Below are 9,944 nucleotides of genomic sequence, written 5' to 3' on the forward strand. Positions count from 1 at the left end.
GGGGGGGGGGAAGGGGGGATAGTTAGAAAGATAGAAACAGTAAAATAATTAAAGAGATAAATAAAAAAGCGAAGATAACAAATAGACAGGAACAACATTTACAGAGACACCAAAGAAAGAGATTGTGATGAAAACCTAATCCTCTTTTTAGTAAGATTTTTTTTCTTGACGATAAAAAACAGGTACAGGGAACTATTAATGCAAGAGAAATATTAAAGTAGTCGCTAAGGTCTCATCTTTTGTGAAAAACCTTGTAGCTAAATATGAATAAGACGGAGAAATAAGTTTAACAATTGATACAGATGAGGAAAAAGGGAAATAAAGAAAATGAAAAGTCTAAAACGAGAGAGAGTAAAAATAAAGAAAAAGAGAAAGAAGATTTGAGTTCCCTTGAGTTCAACGATATAATGACACAATTTCATCCTTAGCTGCAGAAATTTTAAATTCTCCAAACTTTTCATTTTCCCTGAAACCTTTTCCTAACTTTATCAATTCTACAGAAATACATTTGTATTTGATTTTTAGAATGTTCTAGAAACAATATGTCAAATATTATTTATTAAGTATTGGTAAATATTAAAGTTTAACTTTTTATATTGATAATCGCATGAATTTGCACGCAATCTTTTAATAATCATTTAAAAATTTTGCCAATTTTTTTGGGGAAAAAAACTCAAATTACAAAGGTTTTAAAAAAATATTTGTGCTAACTTTATCATTAAAACTTTATAATTATTTCTTTTGAAAGCCCACCTTTGTCTGCAGATTTCCCTATACAACTAAAAGTCAACCCAATCAAGTTGGAATATGAAAACCGAGCTAAGAACATTCCCGTGGCTATCCCGAGTTTCCCAATCAAAATTTGAGGTATTTTACTTATTACAATATCTCACCCCGCTATCTCAGACATAGCCCAGACATACAACATATGCATTTAAAACTATTTATATATATTTGATATTTCGGAACCCCCTAATCTATAGACCATAATATTTTTATAACTATTTTATAATCAGACGAACCCTTGTTTAATATGAAAATATATTGTATTAGAATTTTATAAAGAAACCTAGGGTAAATCCATATATTGAGGAATTTCTGATTTGATTATCGAAATTTATTACAAGCAATTTAAAGTAGTCTCACACCAATTGTCAAGCGGTTTTCTATCTTTCTATCGAGTCTAGTAGTTTGCAACCTAACTATAGAGTAGTTTTCAGCATGCTATCAAGTAGTTTTTAACCTAACTATAGAGTAGTTTTCAGCATGCTATCAAGTAGTTTTTAACCTAATTATAGAGTAGTTTTCAGCATGCTATCAAGTAGTTTTTAGTCTAATTATAGAGTAGTTTTCAGCATGCTATCAAGTAGTTTTTAACCTAATTAGTAGTTTCTGAACTATTGTTTGAGAAGTTTCCTACCTTACATTGAGTAGTTTCCATATTACTCATTAAAGTTGCATTACTAAATATCTAGTAACTTTCAACATAATCATCAAGTGGTTTTCGAAATAAGTATTGAGTAGTTTCTGAACAAATTATTGAGTAGTTTCCGAACAAATTATTGAGTAGTTTACGAACAAATTATTGAGTAGTTCCTAAACAAATTATTGAGTAGTTTCCGTACATTTCATTAAGAAGTTTCCAATCTATAAGTATCAAGTAGTTTCCAAATTAATTATCGATTAGTTTCTAAATCATCATCGATTAGCTTCCGAGCTAATTACTGAGTATTCACTTTTTTATCGAGTATATTTCTAAATAACATTGGATAATTTTCGGCCTAATTTTCGAGTAGTTTCTGAGCTAATTAAAAAGTAGCTTCCGTCGCAATTTTCGAGTAGTTTCTGATGTACTAATATTAAGTATTTTCCAACCCTTTTAGTTAGTTCCGTACTAATTATCGAGTAGTGTCATAAGTAATTATCTAGTAGGTTTAACGTCTTCTGTGGCTGTGTAATGTGAATGCATTTAGAATCAAGTTATAATTTCTAAAAGTCCAATGAGCATGAGACACAGCAATTGTGTAGTGTAAACAGACCCAATTCACTAAATTAGTGATTTAATAAGTGTCGACTATAGTAAAACTATTTGCTTTGTAAGAACATCAAATACACTTTAAAGTATTGCTATAATATCGTCTTCCATAATTCCATTGTTTTCTGGTTATCACTGTAGCTGTGCTACATGGTATACTACAAAGTGTAGTGCACGGATTGAAACGATTTTAGATAAAATATTTAATGATTTTGCCCGCCTTAGATGATAAAAAGGTTGGTGGGTTGTTAGCCTGTATTTTAGTATATATTGTTGGAGATGAAAATGTGCAAATATACCATTCTGCTAAAGGGAATACATAGAAAATATTAGTTTTAAACTTTTATCTTTATGATTTTCTTTTAAAAATTATAAAGATTTTTTGTCTCTTGTCACATTTTGTGTTGCAAGTTCATAATTTTTTCCTTGGTTAATTCTTTCATGGGGGTAGGTTTGGAGGTTATGGGAGGAGAGGGAGGGAGGGGGGATAAAGGGTTGAAGGGTTGAAGGATTAAGGGTCCAAATATATTAAATATTCAGATCAGTATTTAGTACTCAGAGACATATATATATATAGGACTATTTAGGCTAAACCTAAACGAATACTTATTGAAAACTTAAACATTAAACGAATACTTATTGAAAACTTAAACTTTAAGCTAATACTTATTGAAAACTTAAACATTAAACAAATACTTACTGAAATCTGAAACTTTAAGCGAATACTTATTGAAAACTTAAACATTAAACGAATACTTATTGAAATCTGAAACTTTAAACGAATGCTTATTGAAAACATAAACTTTAAACGAATACTTATAGAAAACATAAACTTTAAACAAATACTTAAAGAAAACTTAAACTTTAAACGAGTACGTATTGAAAACCTAAACTTTAAACGAATACGTATTGACAACCTAAACTTTTAACGAATTCTTATCCTAAGCTTAAACTTTAAACTAATACTTACTCAAAGCTTAATTTTTGCACGACTATTATAACAAATCTGAACTTAAAGGTTTGCTTTTATCAGCATATGTCCCCCTTAGTTTTATTTTTATGCCTGTTTTTATGTATATTGGTATGGATTCAGAACGTGCCAAGAGAATAGATTTATATTATCTGGGTATACCTTAAAGCAGGAATATAGAACAAAGATTTTGTTTCAAATTCTTTCTGTTCCGAAGTTATCATATGTGATAATTTTGACAAAACCTAACTTTGTTTTATAAACCAGGGGCTTAGACAGTTCACTAACCCCTCTCTGGTTCAACCTTAGACGTCGCATGGTGTCAGAGATGGACAACTTTACCCAGTTTAGCGCGTTAATCACGTTAAAAACGTGTGCAGTGGATATTTAGCTCAGTTACTGAACCTAAGCGCGATCATAAACAAAATCTTAGCCTTTTGTTGTCAATCTATCTGAATATTGACTTTAAAATGGAAATTATATTCAGTACATTTTTGTTCTGTCTGGCGCTTATTGGTTACAGACAATAACCAGAAAATGATAAAGAATATTTAATGTACTAGCTTGGTAACCCAGTGTTGTCGGAAACCAAGTTCTCTTTATAAATGTCAACCTATTTAACCACGAACTTTTACTCTAAGCTCAGAACTTTCCCATGTTCTTACTGAGTTTCTTAGTTAAAATTTGAGGCAAATCGGTTAATTGGTTCCTGAATTATACTCGGACATACTAACAAACAGAGATTACAACTTCATATATATATACATAGATAAAATATATAATATATATACTTTTAATCCAGATTGTCGACATTACTGTCTCCTTCTAGACAATACAATTACATTTATGTTGTTTAGTTCACCATAATTAAGGGAGGATATTTCCTTCATAAAGGAACAAACATTAAAGAGACTGTAGACGGAATATATAAGAAGTGTGTCTAATTCACAACGATACCCTTTACACCTAAATATGAGTATAAAAACAATGATGAAGATATTTTCGTTTTTCTATCTTGAAAATTGTTCATCGTCTCTGCTGCAAATATTTGTAAGTCACTTTTCTAAAGAACTGGAAGGAGAATACTCCATGATTTTTAGACCCTGGTTTATAGGGTACTATTGTGAATCCGTCATTTTACTCTTTCAATGGAAAGTCAATAATGACTCTTTCTGGATACCTTTTCAAGTCTAACACACTGTTCTGTCTACGAATTAATAGTGTACTGCAGATTCTGGGAGAATTGAAAACAAACTCTAAACAAACGCAGTGCTGCTCATTCTCAATTATATGGTTCAGTCTTTGCATGCTTTTTTATATTCCTACCATAAACTGAAGTACATCATAATATTTATAAAGGTAGATATTTGAAATATGAGAGGAGCTTCCCTAGCTTTCTTTCAAAATAAAGTGTTCTGCAATTTCCGGGGGGAACGTAAACAAACACAGTGCTACTCGAGCGTGGTATGCACACCACACCATTTTGACATGATCTGTAGTCGGACGAAAAAAGGTGGGGGTTGCCTTCCCTCCCTCGCTGCTCAGGCGCTGAGTTTTGTTTATATTACTCCCAGAATCTGCAGTACAATTTCTTCCTTTACACTACACTATGGACGTTACTGTTATTGTCCTTGACCAAAGTAGAGTTGATTGTGCGTTAAATGATCCAACAGCAAGAAATCGGGCTGGTTACAAATTCGTAAATAATTCAAGAAAAAGATTATATGGTAACAGGGGGGGGGGGGGAATTATGGAATCTATGGATTTGAGGTAGAAAGGAGTTGAACCCTCCCCCCACCCCCTCCCAGCAAATTCCCCCATCATGGTAATTACGTCAGTTTCGAGACGAAATTAATACAAATATGAGTCTGAATTCTATAATTATTGTTGATTATATAATAATTAACGTTAAATTACAATGATTATTCTGTCAGACTGATGTTAGACAAGCATGCATAACCAACAAAACTTTATAAAACATGCTTGCACTTTACCCGCTCAATATATTAGGGAATATGGCTGCAGGCAGGTTTAAAGGGCGATGTCCATTTTGTATTGACGACCAAAATTTAAATTCAATGATTTTTTTTAAACAAATTTTTTTTCTCATTTTCAACAATTTTTTAAATCAGAGATAGCTGAAAATTGAAAACTTTGTCATTGTTCCGAGTATTTAAAACTTTTCTAATTTTTGAATTGTCATTGTTCCAAGTATTTGTCATTGTTCATTTGTCATTTGTATTTGTCATTGTTCCGAGTATTTAAAACTTTTCTAATTTTCTAATATCTTAATATCTTTGCTTTCAATGCATCGTATTAAACCATGAATTCTGTTATATATAAAGTAATCTAAGTTTGAAATATAAAAGGTTTACAGCATAATGGATTAGACTTAGTTCCTATGACATGAGATCGGTGTGGTGTATCGTTAATCTTTAACAATTGGTCTCCATATCCAATGTGGACACTATTGATTAAGGAATAAATTCTTTATACTTTGCAATGCACGCCTACGATTACCACGGGATATTAAAGATCTGTAAAAGTTTTTGCTTCTGTTTTAAATTAAAAACATATCAATACTAATTAAACTTTAGGTACAACAGCAATATACTTTCTTTCAGTCAAACCTTTTTCTTCCAAATACTGCATGATTGGTTTGAAATCTTACATGGTAGCTAAACTGATTTTTCCAAGACTTGAATTTAGAAAATATGAAATATTTTAGAAATGAAATTTTGAAAAGATGAGATAAAGGAGAAATTGTCAATTTGAACAGATTTTATTGTATAATCCTGCACCAAATGTTTTTGACACATTGATATGAGATCATATATAAACTAATATCAGATCTTTCATATCTAACTTTATATATTCTGCAATTCGTTAAATATATATTTTTGAATTATTTTTACTTTAATACTTTCGACGTAAGTGATCATTCGGAGCGGTACCCTTTAAACAGATGTCTAATCAATGATTTAACTATCCATGTTCTTCTTCATGAAAATTGGCAATTTTTGAATATGATTCTGTAAAAAAGATTGTAGAATTTATAACTAAAATCTGAAATATCTGAAATTATATCTGAATTTAAGTCGAAAGTCCCTTTAATAAATCCAAGTTGATCATTAAACCAGAGATTGACGACGATTTTTGATTCGTCTCTCAGTTTATCCTAGATACAGGATTACTAACAAAGGAAAGACTGCAAAGACGACGGAATTCACTCCGTCTTTTTTCTTACATGAATCCCTGCAACGGTAAACTTGTTTATTTCAATTCCAAATGTTTGAGAGTATATAATTTGAGAACTATATACACGACAGAAACTAAATTCAGTAAATGCTATATTTTTCTAGCGTTGTAGTGGTCTTCAATAAACCTCATTTATGGGTAGCCCTGCAGTATTATCTGGTATATTGGGTAGCCCTGCAGTATTATCTGGTATATTGGGTAGCCCTGCAGTATTATCTGGTATATTGGGTAGCCCTGCAGTATTATCTGGTATATTTGTGTTAACAATACAAGGATTCAGGTTAGAGGGCTAGATCTACTAAATAGAGGCTTTGCTAATATCTACTTAATACAGACCAGAGGGGTATATACTATATATTTTATAGATGGGGNTCGTTCAGAGTACTGCAAATCACCAAGCTTAATATTTGTTGGGAACCATTTAATATTTTCTCTAATTTGACATTGCAATAAAATGATATTTTCCCTCTGTATTGATGATGATTATAATGATAGTTGTTAAAGAGAACTGTGACAATAATCATAATCAGGGAAACCTCTGGACTTCGTAGTTTCAACCATAGAGGAGGAATATTAATAGAGTAGTTTCAACCATAGAGGAGGAATATTAAAAGAGTAATTTCAACCATAGAGAAGGAATATTAATAGAGTAGTTTTAACAATAGAGGAGGAATGTTACTAGAGTAGTTTTAACCATAGAGGAGGAATATTAATAGAGCAATTTTAACCATAGATGAGGAATATTAATAGAGAAGTTTCAACCAAAGAGGAGGAATATTAATAGAATAATTTTAACCATAGAGGAGGAATATTAATACAGTAATTTTAACCATAGAGGAGGAATATTAATAGAGTAGCTTCAACCATAGAGGAGAAATATTAAAAGAGTAATTTCAACCATAGAGGAGGAATATTAATAGAGTAATTTCAACCATAGAGTAGGAATATTAATACAGTAGTTTGCAATCTGGAACCACATTATTGACTTATTTTTAAACAATTTTCAAGCACTAATATTTCCTATGTATATGATAAATTGTCTAAGAGAAGGTAACCTTGTTTTTTATTATATTTTTAACATATTTAAGTGAACAAATAGGATAGAAAGCAACCCATTCTCGGGACAAAATTGATCTGAAACAGATCTCGACATCACTTTGAAACTTAAAATCCCGCCTCAAACCTTGACCAGGATCAGCAATTTTGATTTTTAATTTTCCTGATTTTTATAAAGTTCTGATAATGAGGAAACTGAGAGAAAGATGAGAAACTATTTATATTCAATGTAAAAACTATTTGTTTAAAGTATCTCTAGGATGAAGCAGTTGTTTTAAAGGATTTAATATCAATTCCCGTCTCCCCCCCCCAGACGTTCTAGGCTGCCCAAATGTCTTTATCCAATGTTTCAATTTATGGACCGAGCACCGCACTGCACTAAACTGGTCGTGCAGGGTGTCCCACTAAAAACGAAAATGGAGACATGATTTAAAATCATTTTTGACCTTACACAGCTACCTATCTAACAACAAACCGTGAATTGAAAGGCTGCGCAACTTATATCAATATCAGTACATGTCAGTTATTCTAAAGGTTTCACAACAAGTTATAACAAAATCATAAATCACAAAACTATTTTGCTGTCTCTATTTTACTGTCTCTAAATTCTCATGTTTTCTGGGACACCCTGCAAGTTTCAACAATCCTTCTTTAACAGTACTAATACAATCTATCTATCTATCCTATACAGAGTATAGGGTAATCTATTAAACCTTCACACTTTTTAAACTGATCTAGAGAACAAAAAGTTAAGTAAATATTAGGATTATTTGCTCCTTTATTGATTTTTTACCTTAGAAAAACCGGTACTCCGTCATTTGAACTAAATAGGTAATGGATTAGGTGGAGAGAGGATGATGGGAGGGAAGGGGGGAGAAGAAAAAAAGGGAGAATTTGGAATAAAGTATGAAAATAATATCATTTAGAGAGCTGTTGACTGATAAGTAACAATTTGTGTTCTGCTTTCAAGCTAGTTTTCCGCTTTTAAGCCCGTTTTCCGCAGTCAAGTAAGTTTTCCGCTGGTGAGCAAGTTTTTCGTTGTTAAGCGAGATTTCCACTGTCAAGCTAGTTTTCCGCTGTCAAGCTAAATTCCGTTGTCAAGAAAGTTTTCCGCTGTCAAACTAGCGATCCACTGTCAAACTAGTAGTCTACTGTCAAGGTAGTGCCCGACTGGTAAGCTAGTGGTCCACTGGGAAGCTTCTGGTCCACTTTCAAGCTTCTGGTCCACTTTCAAGCTTCTGGTCCACTGTCAAGCTTCTGGTCCACTTTCAAGCTTCTGGTTCACTGTCAAACTTCTGGTCCACTTTCAAGCTTGTGGTCCACTGGCAAGCTTCTGGTCCACTGGCAAGCTTCTGGTCCACTTTAAAGCTTCTGGTCCACTGGCAAGCTTCTGGTCCACTGGCAAGCTTCTGGTCCACTTTCAAGCTTCTGGTCCACTTTCAAGCTTCTGGTCCACTGTCAAGCTTCTGGTCCACTTTCAAGCTTGTGGTCCACTGTCAAGCTTCTGGTCCACTGGCAAGCTTCTGATCCACTGGCAAGCTTCTGGTCCACTGTCAAGCTTCTGGTCCTCTGTCAAGCGAGTGGTCCACTGGCAAGCTTGTGGTCCACTGGCAAGCGAGTGGTTAACTATAAATCTAGTGTTTCACTAAGAAATTTGTGCGTTTGCTAGAAGGTTCTGTGCTAGCCAGAAGGTTCTATGGTAGCTAGAAGGTTCTGTACTAGCTAGATGGTTCTGTGCTAGCTAGAAGGTTCTATGGTAGCTAGAAGGTTCTGTACTAGCTAGATGGTTCTGTGCTAGATAGACGGTTCTGCGTTAGATAGAAGGTTCTGCGCTAGCTAGAAGGTTCTGTGCTAGATAGAAGGTTTTTTTCTAGATAGAAGGTTCTGTGCTAGATAGAAGGTTCAGCGCTAGATAGAAGGTTCTGTGCTAGATAGAAGGTTCAGCGCTAGATAGAAGGTTCTGTGCTAGATAGAAGGTTCTGTGCTATCTAAAAGGTTCTGTGCTAGATAGAATGTTCTGTATTGATCTGAAGAATTTCAATTTTGATTTAATTATGATTTTGCGAGGATTTTATAGATTTAAATCAGTTCAGACTGGACACTTTCATTCTTCTATACAATATCTATTTATCCAAAATCTACTCCAGAACTCCATTCTTCTATATAATATCTATATATCCAGTAATCTACTCCTCAAGTTCTCTTACGAAGTGAAATTTTCTTTTTAAAGACCCTGATGAGCATATTTTTTTGTAATTGTGAATTGGCGGTACAGTAGGACTGCAATGGTTGGCCCAGCTCGGATATTGAAATGTACTGCACCTGTTGGGCGTGTACTGAGTCTTTATCGTGTAAAAATAAACATTAAGATTCGATCGAAATTCTTACAAAGATAAAGGAATGGATGAGAGATATGGGATTCAACTAAAAAGAGATTCATATTGGACCTTCCCCATGATTTTATCAAGGGCTAATGATCTGTTGTTGCCCCCCCCCCCAACCACCTATACCCCCAGTACTAATGTGCTCCTGAACTTCCCTATTCTAAATCTCATCTCAGCTGCTGGAAAATTGATTTTCTTCAATTAATATTTGCACTGTGCTGGGTGGCGGAGGGTTGTTGAT

The sequence above is a fragment of the Eurytemora carolleeae genome, unplaced genomic scaffold (assembly GCF_000591075.1).
Source record: "Eurytemora carolleeae unplaced genomic scaffold, Eaff_2.0 scaffold139, whole genome shotgun sequence".
NCBI lineage: Eukaryota > Metazoa > Arthropoda > Copepoda > Calanoida > Temoridae > Eurytemora > Eurytemora carolleeae.